Source organism: Triturus cristatus, chromosome 3_2 (genome assembly GCF_964204655.1).
Source record: "Triturus cristatus chromosome 3_2, aTriCri1.1, whole genome shotgun sequence".
Taxonomy (NCBI): domain Eukaryota; kingdom Metazoa; phylum Chordata; class Amphibia; order Caudata; family Salamandridae; genus Triturus; species Triturus cristatus.
In genome coordinates this window covers 73,813,931-73,840,212 of record NC_140584.1, presented here as the reverse complement: position 1 = coordinate 73,840,212, position 26,282 = coordinate 73,813,931, and positions in this window count along the sequence as shown.

Below are 26,282 nucleotides of genomic sequence, written 5' to 3'. Positions count from 1 at the left end.
CATCTCTGTCAGATAGTACACAGGGACTGTGGCAACGGGTATCATTTCCACTTTATAGACATTTTTGAAGTGCTAGATCCCTGAAAGGGCATGCAACCATGAAAAAGAGGATAGAAAAGACTACATGCCACCCAATTGTTCATGTACCACCAGGCTATTTCAGAATTTAGCTGCAAGGTGTTTCCCCCTGCCCGATAATGACTTACCTAAATGACTATGAGTGTGAATTTACCTTAGATAAAGAGACTTCGGGCCAGTTGTGCTAACATTTTATTTGCAGAAAGTGGCCACAAAAAGCCCATTGACTTTTTGATGTTTAAATCAGATTTTGTGAACCAACCTATGCACTTATAAGCCAATTTGTAAAATAGGGATTCAGAGTGTGCCTCAATTCAAACTACCTCATTAATACATCATTACTGAGCATGAGGTATGTTGCTCATTGTGATTCATGTTAGGGGACAATCATAGTGATGGTGGCCTATTAGGATTAATAAACCACTATGCCACTGACTGCCTTTAGATAAAGTAAACAGTTTTTTTAAATGCCACCCATTTTCAGTAAAGGAAAAGAGGCTGCATTTTAAAAAAATGTACTTAAAAAAAAAAGTTTGGCTAAGAGTTGGAAGTCGTCCCTTGGATCAACATAATTCCCATTCACAAAGGACAAGCGGCTCCAAGGAGATCCCTTTCCCCTTTGCAAATAGGTTACCCCTTCCCTTGAGGAGTTTGAGACTTTTCAATTGTTTGCAACGAGCATTCTGGTCACAAACAAATGATGTTTGCATACCAAATTGCAATTTAGAAGGCACGCCCTATGCATGCCCCTTCCAGACTGCAATTCGGCATCCATTTTAAGTCCATTTTGCGAGTCAGTATGCTATGCCCAAATATCAAAATAGATTTAAAGGGAGTACTAAAAAGCTATTTTCCAATTGCAAATCTTCTAATTTTGCGAATCACAGAGATTGCTATCCCATCTGACCCTTAGATTTGTACAGCAACAATATACATTTGAGATACTTTTGCAAATTCTGTATAGTATGTATGATAATAGATTTTAAGGAGGCAGCCTCGTCCAAAGGCAGAACTATTTATTGAAGGAAATGCATTTCTTTTTTTTATTTCTAGTGTGTAATCTTGTGGATCTCCTTAGGAGTTCCATAGCATATTAAACTTGAATACTCTAGATACTTTTGCGTAGAATCATGCACCGCTCTTTGGGCCATATTATCAAGAACGGGCGTAACATTATCGCTGCTTTAGCGGCAGGAAACTGCAGCTAAAGCGGCGGTAAGGGGTTTGATAATATGCCCTTGTGAATTCAAATAGAAGCCCAGGTTTGATGTCCTTCCCACCAGAACCTGGGGTTCTATTGGAATTCTCTAGGGCATATTATCAAGCCCCTTATCGCCACTTCTGCCGCTAAAGCGGCGATAATGTTATCGCCCGTTCTTGGTAATATGGCCCTTTGAGTATCAGGTGCTACAAAAACCTGCCAACCTCTAACTGGACGCCACTGCATTTAATAGAGTATTTTGATCAAGATGAAGAGTCTTATGCTCCTCTCTGTTTCCATGACTCACGCCTTACATTTCCAGTCCTGGCGATCCTTGTCTTCCTTCTGTGTCTCGGTCATGACTGCTTCGACGTCGGATTAGTTTTGTTCTTGACATTTTACCGCACTACTAAAAAAAGTTCCTGTTGAACGCTATATTTTAAGCTGCTCCAGAATAAATGAGGTGAAGACATGAAGCGGTGCTGTAGCTACCTTTTTAAGAGAACATAGTAAATTGAAGTTTGGCACATTGCATAGAGTTCAGAGAAATCTCTTTTCTAAGTGGCACGACCCAAGCGAAAGTCAAAGAATCTGCAAAAGTAGCTTTTCTAAAAAGACACCTCGATCGAGGAGTTAATGACCGAGCAAATTCTTTAAATAACGAGCTGTGACAGAGATCGGCTGATATTTCAGTGATTTAATTAGATTTAACCCATTATCTTCACTTTTCATGATAAAATCACATTTGATCAGTCCCAGGTGCAGCCATGGGAGCTGCTGACGTCGTGACACCGATGAAAACCTGGTTCTTCCTTGAGATTGTGATGGATTGTTTAATGCTCCCTGATTTATAGTGAAAGTGGGTCATCAGCGTGTTCCCCTGTTTAAGTGAGACTTCTGCAGTGGGGGAGGGGGGGGGGGGTTAATCACAGGATGCTCAACCCTCTTGAGAATTTTAAAAAGTCATTTTGGTAGACTTAGGCCATCAATGACTTTTGCGTAATGAGCTACATCGCCTTTCATCATAGCCTTCCTTTCTGTAGGTTTTACATTAATTTTTCAGAGCTGCAATGATCTCCCAGGAGTTCTTGTTTAACTCAATCACTTTCATATTTCCTTGAATCTCATTTCATTAACCCACGCTCTGGGGTAATCCATTTATAAGAATTTTTCAATGATTTAACATCCTGCCCCTCTTTAAACACACCATGAAATGTATGGCTGCAGCTTTGATGAGCACTAAGTAAATAGGATATAGAATCGGCTAGGGGTTGTTTGTGGAAAGACAGGGATGGACCCTCTTCCATAAAATTGAAGAATATGCTACAGATCAATTTCCTTGTATTTCTTGACAACCACATTCTAGGTGTTATAAGTGCATGGGCTTTCAGCTTAGTTGGTACAGTATGATGCATGCCTGAAAGCAGGGCCAGCTTTTGGCATGGCGAGCTGCACCTAGATCTAGAGGGGCGTGCACATAGCTGAACTCCTGAGCTGCCTTGAATAATGCATTTATTGTAAGCCACTGATTCAGTTTATTACCTCCAGCCTGTCTATAAAATCTTGTTTTCTTTTGCCGCCTTTCCATATTGTTTGCTTTGTCCTCCCTTCGATTCCCTTTCACCCACACCCCCTCCTTCTCTCTTACCCCTACCTTTGACTTTCACCTCCAGTTTAGCAACTGACTAGGTGATAAAGGCAAGGGAGCAAAGACAGCGGCGGCTCCTCCACTATGGCGGAGGAGCGTCTCCTTCCCCTAAAACGGCGGGAAAGGAAAAATAAAACAATAGTGAACACTTGCTTTATTTTTATTTTTCCGTCAAGTCTTGGGGGTGGGACCAGCGGGATGGCAGGAGGTGTGCTAGGGCACTGCCTTCCATGCGCATGATGGTTTGGCCAGCCATCTTAGGCCGGGCAAACCATCATGTGTATTGAAGCTCTTTCCAACCCAGATGCGTTGCTGGGTTGGTCAGAGCAGACGCAGACTCCCAGTCTGTCGGTGAGCACAAATCGAGGGCACTCAGACAAATCCTGTAGCTGCTCTCATACATGAATGCAGCTTCAGGATTGGCCAAAGGGCAGTCTGGGAGCCTGTACCTGCAAGGAGAGGAGCAGGAAAGAGCAAGATGCGGCCAGACGCAGGTAAGGTTTTTTTGTTTTTTTTAATTTTTATTTTGCCCTTGACCCCTATGCCCCTCTCCCTGCCTCCCGTAAAGCCGCCCACCCCCCCACTCATCCACAACACCCACCGGCCACAACTGGACAAGGGGCAAATGCTTGCTAACAGGCCTGTCACTGCTGTGAGGTATTTAGCCAAGACTTGCCCTGTGAGTACAAAAGCCCCCCACTAGGATCACAAATGCATACAGATGGGGAAAGAGTGGAGTTTTGCCCCGGGGGACTATTGTAGGAAAGGCCGGCCCTGACTGAAAGGTTGGTCCAGGTAAAGTACTGATAAATGGATGACACTAATGTTGCACGTATATCAACTAGAGCTAAACACCAGCTCTGCAATAAATCATGTGACCTAGTTGACCAAATTCTGCTGCTGCTAATTTGTGCTATGTTATGTTATTCATGAAATGACACAAGCTACCATGGCTCTGTAAGACAGCTCTTGGGCATGTGGTAAAAGGTCCCTATCAGGTGGAGACGAGCAGCTAATAAGTTGATGCTCTAAACTGTGACTAGCTTGTGAACAATTGAAGAAGATTCCCTAAACAGAAGAGGACATCTACTACAAAAAAACAACAATATGACGAAAGCAATGCCTGAACTTATCTAATTCGTTGGTGTTCCCTCAGGGTCCATTCCAGTCTATCAATTTATGCACTTTTTGACACTCTAGACAGCCACCAGACTTGTGCACATCAATCTTGGTCTTGCTCCAATAAGAACAATTCAGATAGAACTGATGAGTCTGATGCTCTACAGAAGGGATCGCAATCATCCCTAGACCAGTGTGAACTTAATTAGGCTCTGTGATGGTTCGTAAACTAAGACTCTGACTTACCTCTGCAAGGTTTGCCTTCACACCAAAGGGTGTCACGAGTGAACTCAGTTCAATGCACTGAAGGTGAAGAAGCAGGTTGTTGTAGCCCCCCACAGCCCCACTCTGCACATAGTTAATGTGGTGTCTGTACTTTCTAGGTTACTAACGTCCCTAAACAGGGATCCAGAGATGCAGGGATAATTTGAAAAACCCAATTTCATTCTGTACAATATCACACACAATAACTGTACTAAGAATATGACACGTTATGCTTAAAAATGTTTCTTTCGACCGTCACATCCTGTTGCTTAGCACATATAAAATAACCAGACAAAATATTATTAAAACAGCACTAATGTATTTGCAAACAACAAAAATAAAAATAACATTCCTACCATAGTTAAAATGTCATCTAGTAACCTAACACTCTAGATCCTATTTCTATGCGCTGAACTTGGAGAGCATGGAGAAGGTTAACTTGCATCCAGAGTTTCTTATGGAGAATCGAGCCAATGAATACCTGTTTACAGCAAAATGCTTTAGCTAGCAGAAGTCGGGAGCAAGTGTTCCCTCGAATGAAACACTCACATTACAGCAACGTCTTTCCTGCTGGACTTGTCTCAGTATCAACTTTTAGTGCAGAACCGCACACTGTGGCATCACTGCAGTCCAATAGTCTCTGTCAAGATCTTCTGGCAATACCATGCTGATAATCCCGGACAAAGGACCTCTCCTGAGAAGTGGTCGATTGACAGGCCTTTTATGCTATATCTTTTCTGAGATAGGACTTGCTGACATAACTGTAGGAATGTCTGACATAACCAGCATGCATCAATATGGTAGTCTTAAATGCATTTTTATAAGCAAATAAGGTAAAGGCACGTCGAATCAGACTATACTGATTATGTTGCTCTTATTAGCTGACCTTGAGATGGAGATAACAAGGCACTTGTTCCAGGCTGATGTTGCATCAAGTGTCTTGCATCAGGTGTCTTATCAATGTCATTGTTAAAATGCCTCAAAACTTTCACAGGTTAAAAGAAAGATAAGGCCCAACGACATCAGTGTTAAAGGCAGACATGTCAAGGATTATGTATAAATAGAGAAAATGGGGTCTCCACCTGCTCAAAATGGAGTCGGGCCTTAGGGACTTTGAGTCTGTCAATGTGGTATTGCTCGGCATAACTACCACTCTTAGAGTGTTTACTGCAATAAACAAGAAGGAATGCTTGAATTAATGTAAGTCACAATTGCTTGGGGCACTATTCTAGTCCATACGATTTTGGCTACTATGACACTATAAAAAGAGATAGGCCATATGCAAATCACTCTTGTTCCTGCTCAAGTTGCCCCTTGCAAGTCATTCTATTTTTTCTTATCAAAAATCAAATAACCAGAGGTACCAGAATGCAATAACAAAACCCAATATGGTTTCTATGTCCATGATTGTTTATATTTTTTAAGGGATATCCCCTTTCTGATTCCCACCCTCTTCAAAACCTGTTTCATCATCAACAAAACAAACACAAGGATATGATGGACGGAGCGCTGAAACTTTTCGGGCACTCACCCCCAGTCACAGATCTGGGTGGAATCCATAATCGTTCTTTGCTTCACTTCGCCACCTCAGTTCAGACCCAGCTAAATGCAAATCAGTCTTGAACCTGTGCCTCATTGGAACAGTCAAACCCAAACTGCCAAGCCAGGTCTTCTCTGAACCGGAAGCAAGCATCCAGGTACTGGTTTCGGGGTAACATCTCTCATGAGCCAGGCAGCTTTTATCCAGTCGCAAAGTGAGCACGGGTTCCACGTATGGGTATACGCTGCAAACTTGGGGTGAATTAAGCAAACACAAGGAGATGATGGACAGAGCGCTGAAACTTTTCAGGAACTCACGCCCAGTCACAGATATGGGTTGAATCCATCATCGTTCTTTAGCTCACTTAACCATCTCAGTTCAGACCCAGCTATGTGCAAATGAGTTTTGACCCTGTGCCTCATGAGAACAGTCCAGCCCGAACTGCCAAACCAAGTCTTCTCTGAACTGAAAGCAATCATCATGGGTCCGGTTTTCAGGGTATCACCCTTCATCAGCCAGGCTAGCTTGAATCCAGTGGCAAAGTGAGCAAAGGACCCACGTCTGGGCATACCCTGCCAACTTTGTGTGAACAAAGCAAACTCAAGGAGATGATGGACGGAGTGCTGAAACTTTTCAGGCACTTACCCCCAGTCACAGATCGGGGTTGAATCCATCATAGTTCTTTAGCTCTTTTCGCCACCTCACTTCAGGCCCAGCTATATGCAAATCAGTCTTGACCCTGTGCCTCATGGGAACAGTCCAGCCCGAACTACCAAGCCAGGTTTTCTCTGAACCGGAAGCTAGCATCCTGTGACCGGTTTTGGGGTAACACCTCTCATCAGCCAGGCTAGCTTGAATCCAGTGGCAAAGTGAGCAAGGGACTCACGTCTGGGCATACCCTGACAACTTAGTGTGAACAAAGCAAACACAAGGAGATGATGGACGGAGCACTGACACTTTTCAAGCACTTACCCCCAGTCACAGATCGGGGTTGAATCCATCATCGTTCTTTAGCTCTTTTCGCCACCTCACTTCAGGCCCAGCTATATGCAAATCAGTCTTGACCCTGTGCCTCATGGGAACAGTCCAGCCCGAACTACCAAGCCAGGTTTTCTCTGAACCGGAAGCTAGCATCCTGTGACCGGTTTTGGGGTAACACCTCTCATCAGCCAGGCTAGCTTGAATCCAGTGGCAAAGTGAGCAAGGGACTCACGTCTGGGCATACCCTGACAACTTAGTGTGAACAAAGCAAACACAAGGAGATGATGGACGGAGCACTGACACTTTTCAAGCACTCACCCCCAGTCACAGATCTGGGTTGAATCCATCATCGTTCTTTAGCTCACTTCGCCACCTCAGTTCAGACCTACCTATATGCAAATCAGTCTTGACCCTGTACCTCGTGGGAACAGTCCAGCCCGAACTGCCAAGCCAGGTCTTCTCTGAACTGGAATCAAGCATCCTGGGACCGGTTTTGGGGTAACACCCCTCATCAGCCAGGCTAGCTTGAATAGCATAGCGGGACATACACAAACTATATGCTTCATAGCTTTGGAGTGGTAGCCACACTTCCTGCATTTTATACTAGTGTCAGGGAGGTGCCATTCAGGCAGGTTCTTTAAAAAAGACCATTCTCCCATCCTCAGGGCAATAGACTTTAGTTCCCCAAAAAGTGCAAACATGCTTGATAAATAGGATAATTCGACCCCTGGTTTAAAATCACAAATTATTGCCCAGGCTTATTTCCTTCTAGACAGTGTTGCCCTATCTGAATGGGAAGGCCACAGCTGGAGGCTTCTCTTGATGACTGACTTTAGCGCTGGCAGGGAGGGGTTTGCTCCCCAGTATTCCTTGACACTAAGTAGTTGAAGGCAGTAGTCTAGGTGATGCCGCTGTTTATGGCTGAAGTGGCTGTTCGATATTTCAATCCAGAGTCTGGCCTCCAGGTTGCCCTCCCGGGCATTGCGCAGTCTGTTACAGAGCTTTATAAATGCACCTGCCTCGATGCCATGATGGTCTAATAAGCCTAGTTTGAGTGTAACTTGGGCTGGCGAAGCAGATCTTGGCAGACGGAAAGCGCGGTTAAAAACTTTAATGGTTAGTTTATTTAATAAAGTTCTTATTGCGCCCTTCATAATCTCATGTCCATAGGACAAGGAGTTCGTTATCTTCACCTTCATCACCTTCAGCATTGGAGTTAGACTCGGGCCAAGTAGTTGTTTCAACAGTTTAGCTGAGGCAACCTGAAGTGTAAGAGCTTTGGCCCTTAATGCATCTTTCTGCTTCAAAAATGAACATCTGGTATCAAGGAAAATTCCCAAGTACTTATAGTGAGGCACTGATTCGAGCTTTGCATTGTTAAAGAGCCACCCTCCACGCAGCCCCTTTTGCTTCCCAAAATAAATTGTTTTTGTTTTGGACAAGTTCAGCTCGAGGAGGTTTCTTGTGGTGTAGGGGAGCAGCTAGGCAAGTAGCCTCTGTAGGCCTACATTTGTGTGACTTAATAGCACAAGGTCATCGGCACACAGCAAGTTGCTGATGCGGGTTCCATCTAATGGGGGGTGACTGTTGACCCTTGAGTATTGGGGATAAATCTGAGATGAACAGATTAAAAAGGAGTAGGGCCAGCACGCAGCCTTGTTTAACACCACTTTTGGTCTCAATATTCCTGGAAACATGGGAACCTTCTCCCTACTTAATTCTCATCCAAGTTTCCGAATGAAGTTGAATTAAAGCATTTAAAAGGGCTGGAGGTATGCACCAGAGCTCAAGTTTTTGCCACAACTGGCCCCGGGGAGCCCGATCTAAGGCCACTTTAAAATCAACAAAGCATCAGTGAAGTTGGATGTGTTGGGCGTTTCTCTATCAAGACGGAGAGGGTGAATAAATTAGTTGTTGTTCCGGAGTTGGCCACGAAGCCGGTCTGCTTAAAAGGAAGGCGCTTTGTTGTATCTGCCCAGGCCAGCAGCTCTTCCAATAAAATGCTGGCATAGTCTTTGGCCTCGACGTCGAGGAGAGCTATCGTTCTATAGTTGTTAGGGGCATTTCTCTTGCCACTTTTGTCGATAGGGTGGATGATAGCGCCTTTCCAAGACTCTGGGATGGTATTATTTAGCCTGCAGTGGAGAAACAGGGGGGCCAGGTGGTCTGACCACAGGTCAATGTCTGATTTGAACAGGGCCTGGGGAAGACAATTGGGACCTGGTGCTCCTTCAGCCCTGGCTTTCCTGATTGAGTGTGAGATCTTGTTTTTTAGTGCTTCTAATGTCATTGGGATCTCCGTCTTTGAGTCGTCACTCTTCTCAAGGCCCTCATTTGTTAATTCATCCATAACATTATTGACTGGGGTATTGACACTGGATGAGCATGGGCACTTTACTTCCAGGGGTAATGACTTGGGGTCGGCTGATGAAGGAAAATTGGGATGGTTGTCCCTATTTCTGTGATCATTAAAATGAGATGATAAAACTGGGTCCATTCACCTGTGCTAATATTAGCGCTACCATGGCTGCTTCCGCCGTGTAATCCCCTGTTCACGAGAGACCAAAATTGCTTTGCGTTAGGATTCTTGCTTTCATGAACTAGTTTCAGCCAAAACTCATCGGAAGCTGCTTGTTTATCCCTATGTATAGAGGACTTGAAGGCTCTTTGCAATTGCTTAGAATTGTTGAATAACATTTTGTTTCCTGGACTTTTTCTGGACAGACGGAGTGCCTGATTTCTTTGAACTTTTAGTTTGTTTTGTAGCTGATGGGATGCAAGGTTGCGTTACATGGTGCCGGGTGCCCCTCTTGGTTGAAAATTCATTGAGTAATTGATTTACGAAGCTAGCCCAGCCGCAAATAACATAAAAGTCTTTGTCTGGTGGTAAACAAGCTCTCTATATCTATGGTGGAAAGGGTAGCACTATCCACCCATTTCATTCTCCTTAGGTTCTCTGTGTGGCAGCCTGAGAGAGTGTGACCAAGTTCCTGATGACATGGGATGTTAGAGGATAGAGTTATGATTTGAGGACGATGGTCAATCTCACCTTGCGATGCGATATAATAACTCTCAATCAGGGGGAGTATTTCACTGCTGCCTAAAGTAAAGTCCAGAAATGGATGAGCTTGACCGTCGGTGCGTGTCCAAGCAAAAAGGGTGTCTGTAGGAAAGCGCCCATTTAATACGGTGTACCCTGCTCTGCTAAGCTGAAGGACTGCGTACTCGCCCAGTTTTGAGAGTCTGTGTCCTGCGGGAATTGATTGTGGGGCAAGATGCAGGGGAACCATTGGGGAAATGATCCCAGTGTCCTCTGGAGCATTACATAACAGATTTGTATTGAAGTCTCCTGAGATGATACTGGGTATACTAGTGTGGTCGTTTAATAGGTTACAGACGATGTCTGTCAATTGGTCCATTTTAGATTTTTCTCAGTGGTACGCAGAGAAATATACACATTGAGGAGGAGCAACTGGCTGTCTGAAGTTGGACTGCCCACCACGATTCCGGTGACCCAATCTACTTCGAATTTTAGCGGTTTGATGCATTTAGAAAGTTTGGTAGAGGCATAGATCGAAAGTCCACCACACGGCCTGCTGAACCTGCACTGTCTAGAGGAAGGGGACATCAATTCCAGGTAGCCTTCAAAAGGGATGCTGGATACTGCCCAGGTTTCCTGGAGAAGTATAATGTCATATTTTTTTATAAAGCCAACGGTAACTGCGGGTTGACTTTTCAATCCCAATCCGTTGACGTTCCAGGAACATATTGTTAAGCCATAATTGGAGATGTTCAATCTTTCCGACTCCGAGATAAAGCTCCTGGTAGCCATGACCAATCGACTCTTTGGGTGACTAGCTGAATAGTTGTTTGCTCTGGGGCAGCGGCTGGTGAGTGACTTCTAGCAGACTTTAGTACTGAAAAAGGAGCCGGACTTGTGCTAGAAGCGTGGACCTGTGTATTTTCTAATATTGATGGATAATGAGGGACAAAGGGTGTTGTTATTATTATACCCTAGTTTTTAAATTGGTCGGCTTTTCACTGAACCAGTTCCCGGATAGCTGGGGATGCTAGTGTAATTTGAGTTGCTTCTCTTGCTTGTGTACCTTCACTAGATATAAATTCAATGGCAATTATATCTTTTGATTGCAAGGTACTTAGGTCCGGGGACGATTTGAAAAGTCTAAGAATGTTCCCACAATTTAAACTGTCATGAGGGCCTCTAGAGAAATATTCTGGAGTTAACAGCAATTTGGTCTCGGAGATATTAATTGCTTGGTAGTACACTTCCTCTACTGTTAGAGACTTGGTTAGCTTAGAGGTTACCTCTGGTGCCATCTTGGTTGTACGTGTGATAGGCTGGGGGAAATGAGTTCTCGACGATGAATGGTTGGTGATAAAACGGGGGTATGCTACACATTGCCGCCAACAGTTGATGACTAGATAGGGTTGGTGGATACTGACCATCGGACACTTTAACTACACTTTGCAGGGCTGATCTATTGACCCCTGCTGAAAGTGGACAAGCAGCAATGATGTCAGATAATAACTTTTGGGGATTTGCGGTCCCAGCTGGCCCTTTGCCGGTCGCTGAGTTTTGTGTTGTTGTGATGAAATAAATTGAATTTTTGTGTTCTTGCAACTCAGTTGTCCATCTATTTGCTTGCTATGTGTCATTTCTGTTAAAGGAAGGCGAGGAAAGGACGCCCAGGTAATGCTTCTATTTCTTACCGGTAATGGTATTACTCCTAGTCCTTCTCCCTCGCTCAGTTTCAGATTCCCTCCCGCCCTACTGGACGGAACAACTGAGTTTTTTCTCATTAGGCTTGTTTACTTACAAGAGAGAGGGGGGGAGGAGGTTTTATTCATAGCAGGAGATGTCTGATTGGAGGCAGGTAAGCCTCATTTATATTGAAGGAAAGCGAGGGAGAAGGTTCAGGAGTCATGCCATTACCGGTAAGTAATAGAAGCATTTTTCGCTTACACTTTGTTTTCTAAATTTTATGCAGGTCCAACCAAGTAGGCAGGTTTAAATGGGAAAGTCAAAGACGACCTTCTAATAAATTTGGTACTGCATGCTGAATCTGATCCAGCGCGAGACTGGGAAATGGGGAATAACCTTTACCGATACCCTCCCTGCGTCGCAGACCCGACGTCACACTAGCTCATTCACACACGCAGTCATTGGTGGGGCCCATAACACCAACACTCACACGTCTCTCAACTGCCAAGTCTGCACACACAGGAGGGATGAGTAATTCAAGCGCTAGACATGTGGGGGAAATCTTATAACCTATAGGGAGAGAAAAGTTATTTTACAAAATATACATTGACATCCTTCACGTATAAGTCCCTAATCTCAAACATCAAAGCACTCCTCCCACTTGGTCGAGTGGACAAATTTAGTTGGATTGGTTGATGGTGATTTAGAACCAGCTAAAACACATTCTAAGATTCAGAATCCTTATCTTTCTTAATGAAAAACCACAAACTCATTAATTCTTTTTAATCAATCTCTGTTTATCTAACTTTTCATAATGATTATCATTTGCATTTGTCTCGTCAAAGTTTTTAGGGTTTTATGTAAATTTAAATAAATCGCAGAACATCATATTTACCTAATCTGGCTATTTGAAGTCCTCTAATTCATTGGCTCTGCATAACCAAATTGTTGTGAATTGTCCGAAAAGCAGGCCAAAGCTCAAAGTCCTCTGCTCAGCACGCTACAGTCCCAAATTTATCAAAGGACCAGAAGCCGTGCAAGCATCTATCATAGCCCGTGGATTTTGGAAAAGTTTGCAGTCATCAAATAATCGGGCAGCCTCTAGATCATCAGGAAAGCGTCACAATGAACATGGCATCCGCTGCTGCTGCTGTAGGTAGGGGTAGGTAGCTCATTTCCCTATTCTACTAGCGCTTTTATAATAAAAGAAATCATAGAAGATACAAAATGTAACTTTAGGGTGGTCGTGATTGGCTGGTTGAGATCGTATGACCACTGCCCCAAGATTTTCATTACAGTTCGAGGGGTGAGGTTATTGGTTAACGAAGTATCGGCTTGTTCCGGTTTACTGTAAGGATGATTGTTCCCCTTTCTTGGCGAAAATCCCATTTGCAATCCTTGACCAGGGTCAGTCTGTGTAGAGGTCGCTGCGAGGTTTAGGAGATTTCTTGCACATGCGCAGCTCACTTCGCGCCTCATGAGACAGTGGCCACTTCGTCGTGTGGTGACAGCGGCCATCTTTGATTTAGGCCCAAACGCCAACTTAAGTGAAACAAACACAAAATAAATATTAATTCATGGAATTGGTGATCCTAATGTTAACCCCTTGCTAATCCCTCTATGTGCTTGTATTTATCTAGCATATACCGACATTTAAAGTCTTTATATTCACCTTTTCGATCCAATCAGGAACGCAAACATCACAAAAGCAACATACAACATGCAATATTCTATTACCACATATACTATTGTTAATATGTGTACAGATTGTAGTTATAAAAGTTATTTAGCCATGCAAAATGCAAATCCCATATGTAATTCGAGTTTTAATAATGTTGATTAGTACACATGCAATACTCGTTTAATAATATTATAATTAATAGATTATTCAATTAGTATTTTCATGCAAAAATAGAGGAGGTATACAAAATTTTGCACTACCTGCTCCATAAAATCTGCGCAAATTTGGCATACATTTAACTGTTTTTGCTTTCTGTTTATATCAAGTTTTGAGCAGATCCATAGGGGGTGTGGGGAGATGAATGGGAGCAATAAAGGTTGACTTCACTAATAACTTTGGTGCTGTTTAATGAATACATGTGAAATGTGGCAGATGACAAATTAAGCAGAGTACAAGACCAGATAGGCTGTTTGACCAATCCCCACTGTGCACAGCCAAACGGGGTGGACACAGTGCCTGGCCAAAGGCTATGCATATCAGAGAAGGGGTAAATGGTAGATGAATATGGTGTGTCACAAAAAAAACCACAAGAAATTCATAGAAAAAAATCACAGTTATAAATTAATTATGTTTCAGCATACACGAAACATAAAAGCAACCTGAATTTTAACAGTTAGGGCATGCAGTGTGTAAAATGCATACCATATCTCATGCCTCTGCCACGCTCAGTACACCCCTTATCCAATGTCATGCCAAAAAGGCCATCTATAAAGCAAGGCATTGTGCTGTGCACAAAACTCTGTTTTTAGTGAATATATGTAGCCAATCAACACTATTAGTGAATGTGGTCCTATATTACCCACAATTGTCTAGAGATTTATACAGTAATTTGAGGAGCAGCAGCTTCAATTATGTCATCAGTGATGTAATTTGAGATGTTATTAATGCTGTCATCAATGAGTTGGACTTGGCCCTTTTTGCAAGTTTATCCCTTGACTTTGTGCTTTTTGCCTCCTATTTTTCTGACCCTCTTTTTGCTGGCTTTAGGACTCCAGCCACTTTACCATTTCTAATCAGTACTAAAGTGCATATGCTCTCTGTGTAAATTGTGATTCTGAATGGTTATCCAAGATTGGCATATTTTATTTACTGGTAAGTCCCGAGCAAACGGCACTGTGGGAGAGATTTAATAAGATTTTAAGCTGTGTTTGCATCCCAAAAGTGACGCAAATCAGTGCAAAATCTTTTTTTCACGATTTACTTTCCAACGCTAAACTTGTTTAGCACTAGAAATAACATCAAAGTAATGCAAAGCAGCGCATAGCGCTGCTTTGCATTACTTAGCACCAAGGGGGCCTACCATGGGTGTAGCATGGGAGTTCCCATGAACCTACCCAAGGTTTCTGATGCTAAACCCAATTGACTAAACAAAGTAAACTGGGTTTGGCATCATAAAACTGCACCCTTTTAAAGTAGGCGCAAGGAAATGCTGTCATTTCTCCTTCCTTTTCCGACTTTGCAAGTGTGATGCACTGTACAGCACGCAAAGAAAGAGGTAAAAGGTTTGAAGTGAGTCTCAACATGGTATGTTGTACTGGAAAGGTTCCCTTCCAGTACCATACCTATGCTAGTCACAGAGACACCCTTGCACCCTGGCGCAAAGGTGTCTCATTTGTGTACAGCAGCAGCTATGGAGAGGGGAGGAGAGTACCTTATTTAGTAAATTTGGCGGTCTCCTCCTCTCCTTTTTATGCAGCACAGCGCAGCATTTAGGGTTGCTGTACTGCGCTGGGTGAAAAAGTAGTAAATCTCCCCCTGTGTGTGCCCAGGGCCTGTAAGTCAAATGCAACTAGTGGGCCTACAGCACTGGTTGTGCCACCCACATGATTAGCCCTGTAAACATATCTCAGGCCTGCCATTGTAGTGTCTGTGAGTAAAGTTTTAAACTGCCATGTAGACCTGGCAAATGCCCCCACTTGCCAGGCCCTAACCTTCCCTTTTGCTACATGCACGGTAGCCCTAAGGTAGGTCCAAGGTACCCCCATAAGCAGGGTGCAGTGTATGTGAAAGGTAGGACATGTACTGTGTCCTGATTGTGAAATACTGCCAATTTTGTATTTCACTATTGCAAGGCCTAGCTCTCCCATAGGCCATCTTTGGAGCTGCCTTGTAACATTTTATAAGTGTAACTTTCAATTGGGAACAACTAGAGACTTGGAGTTTGGGGTCTCTGAGCTCTGGATTTAAAAACGCATCTTATAGTGCAGGTGGTTTTTAAATTGTGTGTTTGAAAATGCCACATTTAGAAAGTGGGCATTTTCTTTTTTAACCATCTTGTGCCTCTGCCTGCCTGTGGAATCAACATCTGGTTTAGACTGACAGGGACCTGATTGTACATTCACTATAGACAGTCACACAAAGGCAGTTGAGGTGTGCCCTGCATATCTGATTGCCCATCACCAGACTGATGGGCCTCTCTGAGCTAGAGTGGTGGGAGGAGTTGTCACATACACTTGAATAGAGCTGTACCTTGCCTCACATAATGCTGCCTCCACCTCCCTAGAATGTGTCTGGAGCCAAGACCAGGCAGGACAATAACTTGTGTACTACAAAGGCAATCTTTTGAATGCCTACTTCAAAGACCAAAAGGGGTATAAGTATTAGACCAAATCAAGAGGAAACTCTGCCAAGGAGAAGGTGTGCAGAGCTGTATGGAGGAGTACTGCCCCAATGCTGTGTGTTGCTTTGTTGGGTTGGCCTGCAGTTGCTGCTTCTGCTTTGGAAAGGAAAAGGACTTGACTTTGCTGTATCCTGCTTTTGAAGTTACTCCAAGGGCTTGTGTGTGCTTGCTTCCTATTGATAGTCTCAGGGTTGTCAAAGACTTCATCTACAGCACCTGGACTCCAATGTTGGGAGTTCTGAACCTACCAAGTGGTGCCAAATCCAGTTGTGGGCCACTGGAGGTGTATGCTTAGCTGTAACTTCAAGAAAAGGATTCCCGACGCCATCAACGACACCGCTGCCTGCACAAATGCCTTGGTCACTGCACGCTGAATGGGCGCAGCACCGACTTCGGCACTGCATCCCTGGTCTCACCAACAATGACGCTTCACATTGTCATTGACACCACTGCCTGCCCCGTGGTTGTGGACACAGACATCAACAACAGGGCAGCCCTGGTGTCAACGACGACGGAGCTCTGCGGTGTCAATGACTCCAGTGCCTGCACCGTAGCCGTGGTCACCACCCTCGATGACACCGCAGTCCCCAGTCTGCTGAAGTCAACACCATTGACTCTGGCATTGTCACTTTACACCTCTGCATGCACCGAAGCCACTGTCACTGCCTTGTGAGAAGCATGAGGATCTAATGGCAACGACACTGCAGCCCTGTGTCGACTGACTACTGTGCCGCACAGATGCCTGCCTGCACTGAAGCCACAGACACTGCATCGTGATGAGCACGAGGCAACGTCCATGATGAAAACGCAGCACCGGCCCTGCTGACCTCAGCGCTCCTTACTTCAATCTCAGGGAGTTCAATCTGCAATGCGTGTGTCTTCAAGGCTGCACTAACTCCTGCACCGTCGTGAAGCAACGGCACCTCGCAACTCCAATGATGCGTCACCATAACACTTCATCGCAAGGTCCTCAATACCTCTTCAACTCCAAGGTACTGTTCGCGGGTCTTCCCCAACCCCATAGCCGGCCCTCAACCCCATCAAGGTCGGACTGAACTGTTGGATTTGTTGGTCACAGCACTGTGATAGCCCTGGTTAGCATTATGGACTTCAAGGAACTGTATTTTTGCTTTATTTTGAAGAAATTCATATCTTCGCTGGTATATGTTGGAATTTTTGTCGTTTTGGTCTTGTTTTCATTAGATAAATACTGCCTATCTTTCTAAACTGGTGTGGCGTCCATTTTGTGGTGCTTTCACTGTGTTACTGTGTTGTTTTGTACAACTATTTTACACATTGACTCTATGATAAGCCTGACTGCTTGTGCCAAACTACCAAGATGATGAGCAGGGGTTATTTTAGCTGGTTAATCCCCTTACCCTGACTAGGAGGATGGGTCCCTATTTGGACATGGTGCAAACCACTGCCAACTAGAGACCCCCATTTCTAACACTGGTGGTCAACATTGAGGATAGGAGTTTTGTTTGTACTTGACATACAGTGATTGGTGTACACTACTATTATCGCAGACACTACGTACCACATACAAGTTTTTCCTTTTTGCTTTTTTCTATTTTTGAGTTCTGTTTTCCTGCAACTTCATCTTGTGTAGAGCCTCTTCAGTCGCACCTGTGGATGTGGCCTTTGAGTAGGGAAGGTTGGACACCTACACTGTACAGCAATTGAACTCCATCTGCAAGAATGTTAAAGTCATATGTAGAGGCCTCACCTAGAAAGCGGAGCTACAGACGGCTCTGAGGGCCTGGGTAGCAACTAGGAATGTGATCCTATGGGGAAGGCTAGGCAGATAAATCTGCAGGAGAATGTATTGCTGGATCTGGACCTTCCTGGAGGGGAGGTGCCCCCCGTGGCTGGCAGCAGTGTCTATTAAAAAGGTTTGTCTCGAGAGGACTGGAAGACAGATGAAGGACCAGAGTACATGCGTTGGACCAAGAGAAGCTCAGATTGGAGAATAAAAGTCAAGACAAGGATAAAACCCTAGCTATGAAGGAAAGGAGACTAGCTATGGAGGAGAAAAATATGCTTTTGGACCATGAGCTAAGTCTGAAGGAACTGGAGATAAAGACCTAGAGGGCTGGGTCCAGCAAGTATGGTGGCAACAAAGGTGTAACGTCTAGAACGGAGGAAAAAGTGCACATGCCCAGAGACTTGGTGCCCAACCTGAAGGAGGGGTATGGCATACACCAGAGGAATCAGGTTTATGAGGTAGCTCCAGAGGTGTGCAAGGTCCCTGAGGTGGGTTGGGGAACTGTCACGCTGAGCCATATTCCTAGTGGTGGGAGGGACACTCTAATAGCTCTAGGTGTGAGTGGCAGGAAGAGGTGTTCCCCCGTGATAGGAGCCCTGGTAGAGAAGTATGGAGACAGCCTGGAAGACTGTGGCTTGAGTGGCAGGGGCAGTCAGACACTGTCTCACCAGTCTCAGGAGGTTAATGTGAGGTACTTTTTCAAGGCACTGGATGGTGAGGTGGAGGGTACTTTAATTAACACATGTGAGGGACTGTGTGATTTGATATGCTGGAAAGCATATGTTCACTCCCTGTTTTTCAGAGCTATGCCAACACCCGGTGGAGTGTGAGTTCTCTGACCCCAGGAAGCTTGCACTGGAGGCAGACGTTTTGGTGGATTCCAGAGAGTCTGAGGAGGCATTTGTGGCTACACCTGGATGGAGTGGCTCAGGTCTCCCCATCAGAGTGATGGGAAGGGTTGCAGTGACCCAGATAGGTCCCAGTGTAGTGGGGTGGTTAAGGGGTCAAATGTCCTGTCTCAGTGGAGAGGGAGTGGGGGTGAGCAGAGGCCCATGGTGCCCCATTCACTGAACCAGGGCCTGAATGGTTCACAGAGGAAGCACCAGGAGGGGGGCCTAATCTGCACTGGGTGGCCATCCACGGAGGGTATTTCCCTAGTGTCAGGAGAACTTAAGGAGGCAGCTGATACTAGTGTCCCACCAGTTCTGGTGTCTGGCAGCACCTCTCCAGAAGGGTGGGGGAAGAAGTCTAGAGAAAGAGGTGATGGGGGAAGACAGTCCCCATTGGAAGTGCCGGTGGCTGAAGGGTTGCCAGCTCTGAGGTCTGAGCATTCCAGGACTGACCCTGGAAGGCCACTTCTGGCCTGAGGGCCTTCAAGCACTGTCAGGTGGACATGAGGCTGGAGACCTATGCCAGGAAGACTCTCACACAACACCTGAGGATGTTGTTTCCCATGGGGGGGGGGGGGTGAATGGACTCCCCCGGAAGTCCTTGCATGCCAGTCACAAATCCAGCCTTAGGGTAAAGATGCTGGGTTGGAGGGCCAGGTTTAGAGTGTTCCCTTTTGCTTTCTGGGTATGCCACTCTGGGTGGGAGGTGGCAGAGCCCCAGGGGAGGGGCAGGGGGACGGGAGCCTTGCCCCTGACTCCTGTCCAGCATAAGAGTACACACCCTAGTCTGGGAGGCCAATTGCAGGATAGCACACCTGAAATGGTAGGACAGCTGTGTAGGACACTTGCCACAGGTACCCTGACAGTTCTGGAATCAAGGAACTGTATTTTTGTTTTATTCTTAAGAAATTCATATCTTCGCTTGTGTATGTTCGATCTTCTGTCATTTTGGTCTTGTATTGATTATATAAATATAGGCTATTTTTCTTAAATGGTGTGGTGTCCATTTTGTAGTGCTTTAACTGTGTTACTGTGTGTTTTGTAAAAATACTTTACACATTGTGTTGGAAAACGAGGCAGCATCTGTGAGGCCTGCACAAATAACATGACTACATTTGTCTTTCACTGGGAACCAAACACCCAATTGTAGCGCCTGACTCTCAGAGGGTAGCGTTGCAGAGCAGTCTGAGGCTTACTCAAGGGAGGTGGTGTGGGCTAGTAATCGCCATTTGCAGGTGCACAAAAATAACACTCAATAATTGATTGTCCAGTCTGTACCTTGCTTTATAAAAGTAAGAGTACATTTATTAAACACACACACCACTCAATACTATGCACCAATTTACAAATATATATAAGCTGTTGGAATTACTTTGTGACATTGCATAACATCTCCACCCCTCCCGCAGGGGGGGTGGGGTCTAGTACCACCACTCCCATGTATGCACATCAACTTGCCCCCAATGCAGTTAGTTGAACATAACCTGGAGCGAGGGCCCTGCGCACTGGCACCATCCCAGTGGCGACCCACCCCATTACCTCAACAAGCATTAAAAAGGGGTAAACCTGCCTTGGTGACACATGACCCTGACTGAGCATCTCCTACTGACCATAAAGTATGCACTTCTATATCTTAAGGGCTAGCAGTCTGGGGTCTTCACCTAAGCGCAGCAGGAAGAATCCATGTTTACGCACACTTTAGAATGACAGTACTCATCACCTTGGTTGATCATTTGAATGCATTGCAATTACAGCCCCTAAAGGCATCACAGATGAAATCACAGGATTGCGCATATACAACCAGACACCCTAGCAGGACTGTCTGGCAACATAGCCCCACTTGGCTTATGACATCTCCTTACACATGTGACTTACAGTCCCTTCAAAAGAGGTACTCCTGGCAACTACACTTCTCCTGCAGTGTGCCTCTTCACTTTAAAAGGAATCACAGGTAACAGCATGGGATTACATAAATACAGCTAGACCCCCTAGCAGGAAGGTCCAGCAACATAACTCCATTTAGCTTAACATCACCTTACACAGGTACTTCACTTTACACATGTGACTTTCAGTCCACCTAAAAAGAAATAACCAATAGTAAATGCATTTCGGTGCAATTACACCACTTCACCTCCAGGGGAAGCCCTTCTCCAGACATCCCCCAACTCAGCCCTTCACTCCGTGATGCACTTCATAGTACACCCTCAGCTGTAGAACATAAGTTCCAGCTTAGAAGGTGTTAAAGGCTGGCTGAGCCCTTGAGAGGTTATTCTTTCAGATGCCCCTTGGACTGTTCTTCTTTATGCTGGGGGAGACTGCGGTGCTCCTGCAGCCCCCCTGCACCCCTTTTCACACGTGAGGGTGACCCCCTCCTCTGGGGGCCACCAGGTACCAAAATGGCAGATTTCTTCTTGCTGGGGGGGGGGGGAAGACTGGGCCTCTCCAGCAGCTCCCCCAGCACCTTTTCACAAGTGAGGGTGACCCCCCTCCTCTGGGGGCCATAAAGCACCAAAACGGCAGATTTCCAAATTCCTGGCGAGGCATTGTGGCGCGCTTCTTGCTCCTCTTTACCAGCCCCCACCACTGGGAACACTCTCCTCTGCCCTCTGGGTCTCTGAGAGGGTAGATTCAGCAGTGTGCTGTCTTCACTGGCTCCCTGCGCCAGCCTTTCGCCAGGCTCTCTTTCTGGGCCCCTCTTGTCCCTGCGCAGAGGCCACTGCTTCTGCGTGCCGGTCCTGGTCTCTTCTTCTGGTGCTTCTAGGGGCCTGGGGGCAGTCAGGGGGTCTCTCCTTCCAAGTGCCCATTGCGCCAGGCTCCAGCACCTTCAGCCTCAGCCGAGCACACACCCCAGAGAGCTTCTCTTCCTGTGCAGGCACTTTTTAAAAGTTGAGTAGGGGGCTGGCAGGAAGTCTCTGTTGGTCCTATCAAACAGCGACACATCACGTCCCTGCCCCTGCTCCCTCCTTCTTGTCCAGCCTCTGGGTTTGTTAAAAATGGTGTCATCCAGTGTCTCTGAAGCCCCTTTCGCCCACGCTGCCTTCCCTCCTTGGTGCAGCCTGGTGCCTGGCACCCAGTGACAGCTGCTGATGGATGAGCCTGTAGCCCCTCCCATCTTCTCTTCGTGGAGAGGATGCCCTAGCTTGTGGAAGAAAGGTTATCAATCCATCCAGCTGAGGTCAGCCCTCAGCATGCGTCTGGTCCTGGCTGGCTCACAGAAATATGACAGTTCTGGATGACCCAAAAGCAGTACAAATATGACTTTGGACTCTGCAGAATAATTCTTTTATCCTCCAATACAATGGACTTTAGCGCATGTCTGGAAACTGTAGGCCTTGTGGAAGTTAATTTAGCCATGGGGCTCACATTCCCTTAGGGAAATAATGAAGTGAAAACACAGTAAAACACACTGACTTTCCCTGGCATGTTTCTTTCCAGCGTATAAAGCCTATTCCATATCACCATCTAATACTGCATAAGTCCTGCCACACCATTCACTTTGTAGCTGCTCCTGGACTGCGCACGCTAGGAATCTCCCCTGCGCAGCCCGTACACATGTGCACACGCATGTACACATGTGTCTGCATGTAACCAGCCCGGTGTCCCTTACTCCAGCTGCTGCGCAGTGGCCTGTTCAAGCCAGGGGAACACCACTAAAATCCCCATGCAATCTGTGACATCCTGAGTTCACTGTGGGTGAGTCCCAACTTATGAGGCTCCCCCACAGTAAAAGCTCAACAATTAGGTGCTCAAAAATCAAAAAATCTGGGCGGCCCATAGTGTCAGAACCACCTTCTAACAAACGCCGCGCCCAGCTGATTCCTACAGGGAAGAAGTAGCCACTCTACATGGGTACACTTCCCGTAGTCAGCGATAACTAGTTATAAGGGGTTCTGACCAGACCCCCCTTACTGACCAGTTATCCGCTTAGACCACCTACTCCTCCCATCCATGAAATCTCCACCCATGACAGGGATCCCAGACTACCCTAAGAACCCTCCGGGCTCTAGGTTAGATACCTCTAGGTCACTCATGGTCTACATGGACTCAGCCTAACTATGCTCACCTTTGCCCTTGGGCATGCAACACTATGCCTACCACTTCTCCGGACAAGGGTCCAGTGCCTCAGAACCGATGCGGTCTTCTGGGATAGGTCTAAATCCCATCCCCTGGGTCACTAGCTGGTCTCCCTTCCAGAGTTTGTTCCAACCAGTACCATCTCTCCGTTTGGTCCTTGCACCCCAAAGATGCAATCTCTCTGGACCCTCACCCTCAGCCTGCCGCTGAGGTCATTCTGCTGCCACCACCCTTTCGGGATGACTGTCTTCCCTAAAGAAAGCACAGCCACTTGTGCTTCCCCACACAGAAAAGCACCCTTTGGCCACTGGCCTGGCTCCCTGATAGGACCTCAGACCGGCCTCACCACCACACTGGCAGTGCCAGGGAGGAACACTGAGGGTGCCTCATCAGACATCCTACAGCTCATTCTCCCCGTCAGTAGCTCCACCCGGAAACTACCCCGGGAACCTAGACCCCTTCCTTGTTCTCCGCTGCGAGAACAGGGCCTATGTACCCTTCCCTCCGAGAGGTGCGCTCTCCTCCCGGGGGAGTACCCTTAGAGAGCCTGTGGGTCCCGAGTTAGCTAGACCCAGGCCCACCTCTCATGGCTCTCCCCGGTCTCCCTGCAGCGCCTTGGGAGACCACCCAGGGACCTACATGGTCCCTGGATGGCCTGCACCACCCCTTATGAAGAGCAGGGTCCCTTCACTTAAGATAGGCCCCACCTGCCTTCAGGGTAGTACTACCACTCTCAGCCAGGGACCCTAAAGATCCCGGCTAGGCCTGCACCACTCATTCACGAAACACAGGGTCACTTCACTTAAGATAGGCCCCACCTGGCTTCAGGGCGCTACTACCTCCATCAGCCAGGGACCCTAAAGATCCTGGCTAGGCCTGCACCACCCCTTCGTGAAACACAGGGTCCCTTCACTTAGATCTCCACTGGGTCAGTTACCTAGCCCACCTAGGGTACCTAGTGGCTACCACTACACACCATCACTCAAGAACTACCCTCCTTGGGGGCCACCCACTACCAGGGGCCACCCCTGGGTTGCTCACCTCCCCACCAGTTAACCTGGGGGACCTGCCTGACACTCAACTCTACCACACCCTCCTCCCACTGTGGGAAAAGTTTCTTGAGGTCCCCCACTATGGGAACCCCTGGGGCGCTACTACCCGGGGTAAAGAAACCTCCTGCCCCACCCTTCCAGTGGTTTTGGCCTGCGCCATTAGCAAGAAACTTCACGTGGGGGAAGGATATCTGGGGCACCTCCTGTGGAAACCCTCCCTGCCCTTAAAAAGCACGGGAACCTCCCAGGACCCCTACTTCTCCTGTCCCCCTTGAAGGTCAATCCACCCCTACAACCCCACCTGTGATGTAGGTATCAGTTGCTGTCCCTATCTCTTGAGGAGACACCCTCCTCATGCAGGTGTAGTGTATGTAGTGTTAGGGTTCAAAGGTGTACAATATGGCTTAGAACATTTGTATGCAATGAATTCCTGGAAAGCACCATCCCGCTAGCACATTATAATCAACATAGCACGGTCATATCAATACAGCTTACATTTAAACCATAATAACTTTACATGACACATATGGGCGCTGGGCTTTCCTTTCCCATACCTTTAGTTCACATAACCAAAACTTTGAACCTTTCTCAGAGCCTTGCGCTCTTCCATTTGCTCATTGCTGCATAGGTATTGTGTGGCAAAACTGGACTTATCAAATGCTATAAATGCACACCAGAATGGGATACTATGTTTCCCGCCGCTAGACACCAATGTTGGAAAACGAGGCAGCATCTGTGATGCCTGCACAAATAACATGACTACATTTGTTCTTCACTGGGAACCAAACACCCAATTGTAGCCCCTGACTCTCAGAGGGTAGCGTTGCAGAGCAGTCTGAGGCTTACTCAAGGAAGGTGGTGTGAGCTAGTAATCGCCATTTGCAGGTGCACAAAAATAACACTCAATAATTGATTGTCCAGTCTGTACCTTGCTTTATAAAAGTAAGAGTACATTTATTAAACACACACACCACTCAATACTATGCACCAATTTACAAATATACATAAGCTGTTGGAATTACTTTGTGACATTGCATAACATCTCCACCCCTCCCGCAGGGGGGGTGGGGTCTAGTACCACCACTCCCATGTATGCACATCAACTTGCCCCCAATGCAGTTAGTTGAACATAACCTGGAGCGAGGGCCCTGCGCACTGGCACCATCCCAGTGGCGACCCACCCCATTACCTCAACAAGCATTAAAAAGGGGTAAACCTGCCTTGGTGACACATGACCCTGACTGAGCATCTCCTACTGACCATAAAGTATGCACTTCTATATCTTAAGGGCTAGCAGTCTGGGGTCTTCACCTAAGCAGCAGCAAGAATCCATGTTTACGCACACTTTAGAATGACAGTACTCATCACCTTGGTTGATCATTTGAATGCATTGCAATTACAGCCCCTAAAGGCATCACAGATGAAATCACAGGATTGCGCATATACAGCCAGACACCCTAGCAGGACTGTCTGGCAACATAGCCCTACTTGGCTTATGACATCTCCTTACACATGTGACTTACAGTCCCTTCAAAAGAAGTACTCCTGGCAACTACACTTCTCCTGCAGTGTGCCTATTCACTTTAAAAGGAATCACAGGTAAAAGCATGTGATTACATAAATACAGCCACACCCCCTAGCAGGAAGGTCCAGCAACATAACTCCATTAAGCTTAACATCACCTTACACAGGTACTTCACTTTACACATGTGACTTTCAGTCCACCTAAAAAGAAATAACCAATAGTAAATGCATTTCGGTGCAATTACACCACTTCACCTCCAGGGGATGCCCTTCTCCAGACATCCCCCAACTCAGCCCTTCACTCCGTGATGCACTTCATAGTACACCCTCAGCTGTAGAACATAAGTTCCAGCCTAGAAGGTGTTAAAGGCTGGCTGAGCCCTTGAGAGGTTATTCTTTCAGATGCCCAGTGAAACTTAGGGGTGGACTGTTCTTCTTTATGCTGGAGACGACTGCGGTGCTCCTGCAGCCCCCCTGCACCCCTTTTCACACATGAGGGTGACCCCCTCCTCTGGGGGCCACCAGGCACCAAAATGGCAGATTTCTTTGTGCTGGGGGGGGGGGAAAGACTGGGCCTCTCCAGCAGCTCCCCCAGCACCTTTTCACAAGTGAGGGTGACCCCCCTCCTCTGGGGGCCACAAAGCACCAAAACAGCAGATTTCCAAATTCCTGGTGAGGCATTATGGCGCGCTTCTTGCTCCTCTTTACCAGCCCCCACCACTGGGAACACTCTCCTCTGCCCTCTGGGTCTCTGAGAGGGTAGATTCAGCAGTGTGCTGTCTTCACTGGCTCCCTGCGCCAGCCTTTCGCCAGGCTCTCTTTCTGGGCCCCTCTTGTCCCTGCGCAGAGGCCCCTGTTTCTGTGCACCAGTCCTGGGCTCTTCTTCTGGTGCTGATAGGGTCCTGGGGCCAGTCAGGGGGTCTCTCCTTCCAACTGCCCATTGTGCCAGGCTCCAGCACCTTCAGCCTCAGCCGAGCACACACCCCAGGGGAAGCTTCTCTTCCTGTGCAGGCACTTTTTAAAAGTTGAGTAGGGGGCTGGCAGGAAGTCTCTGTTGTC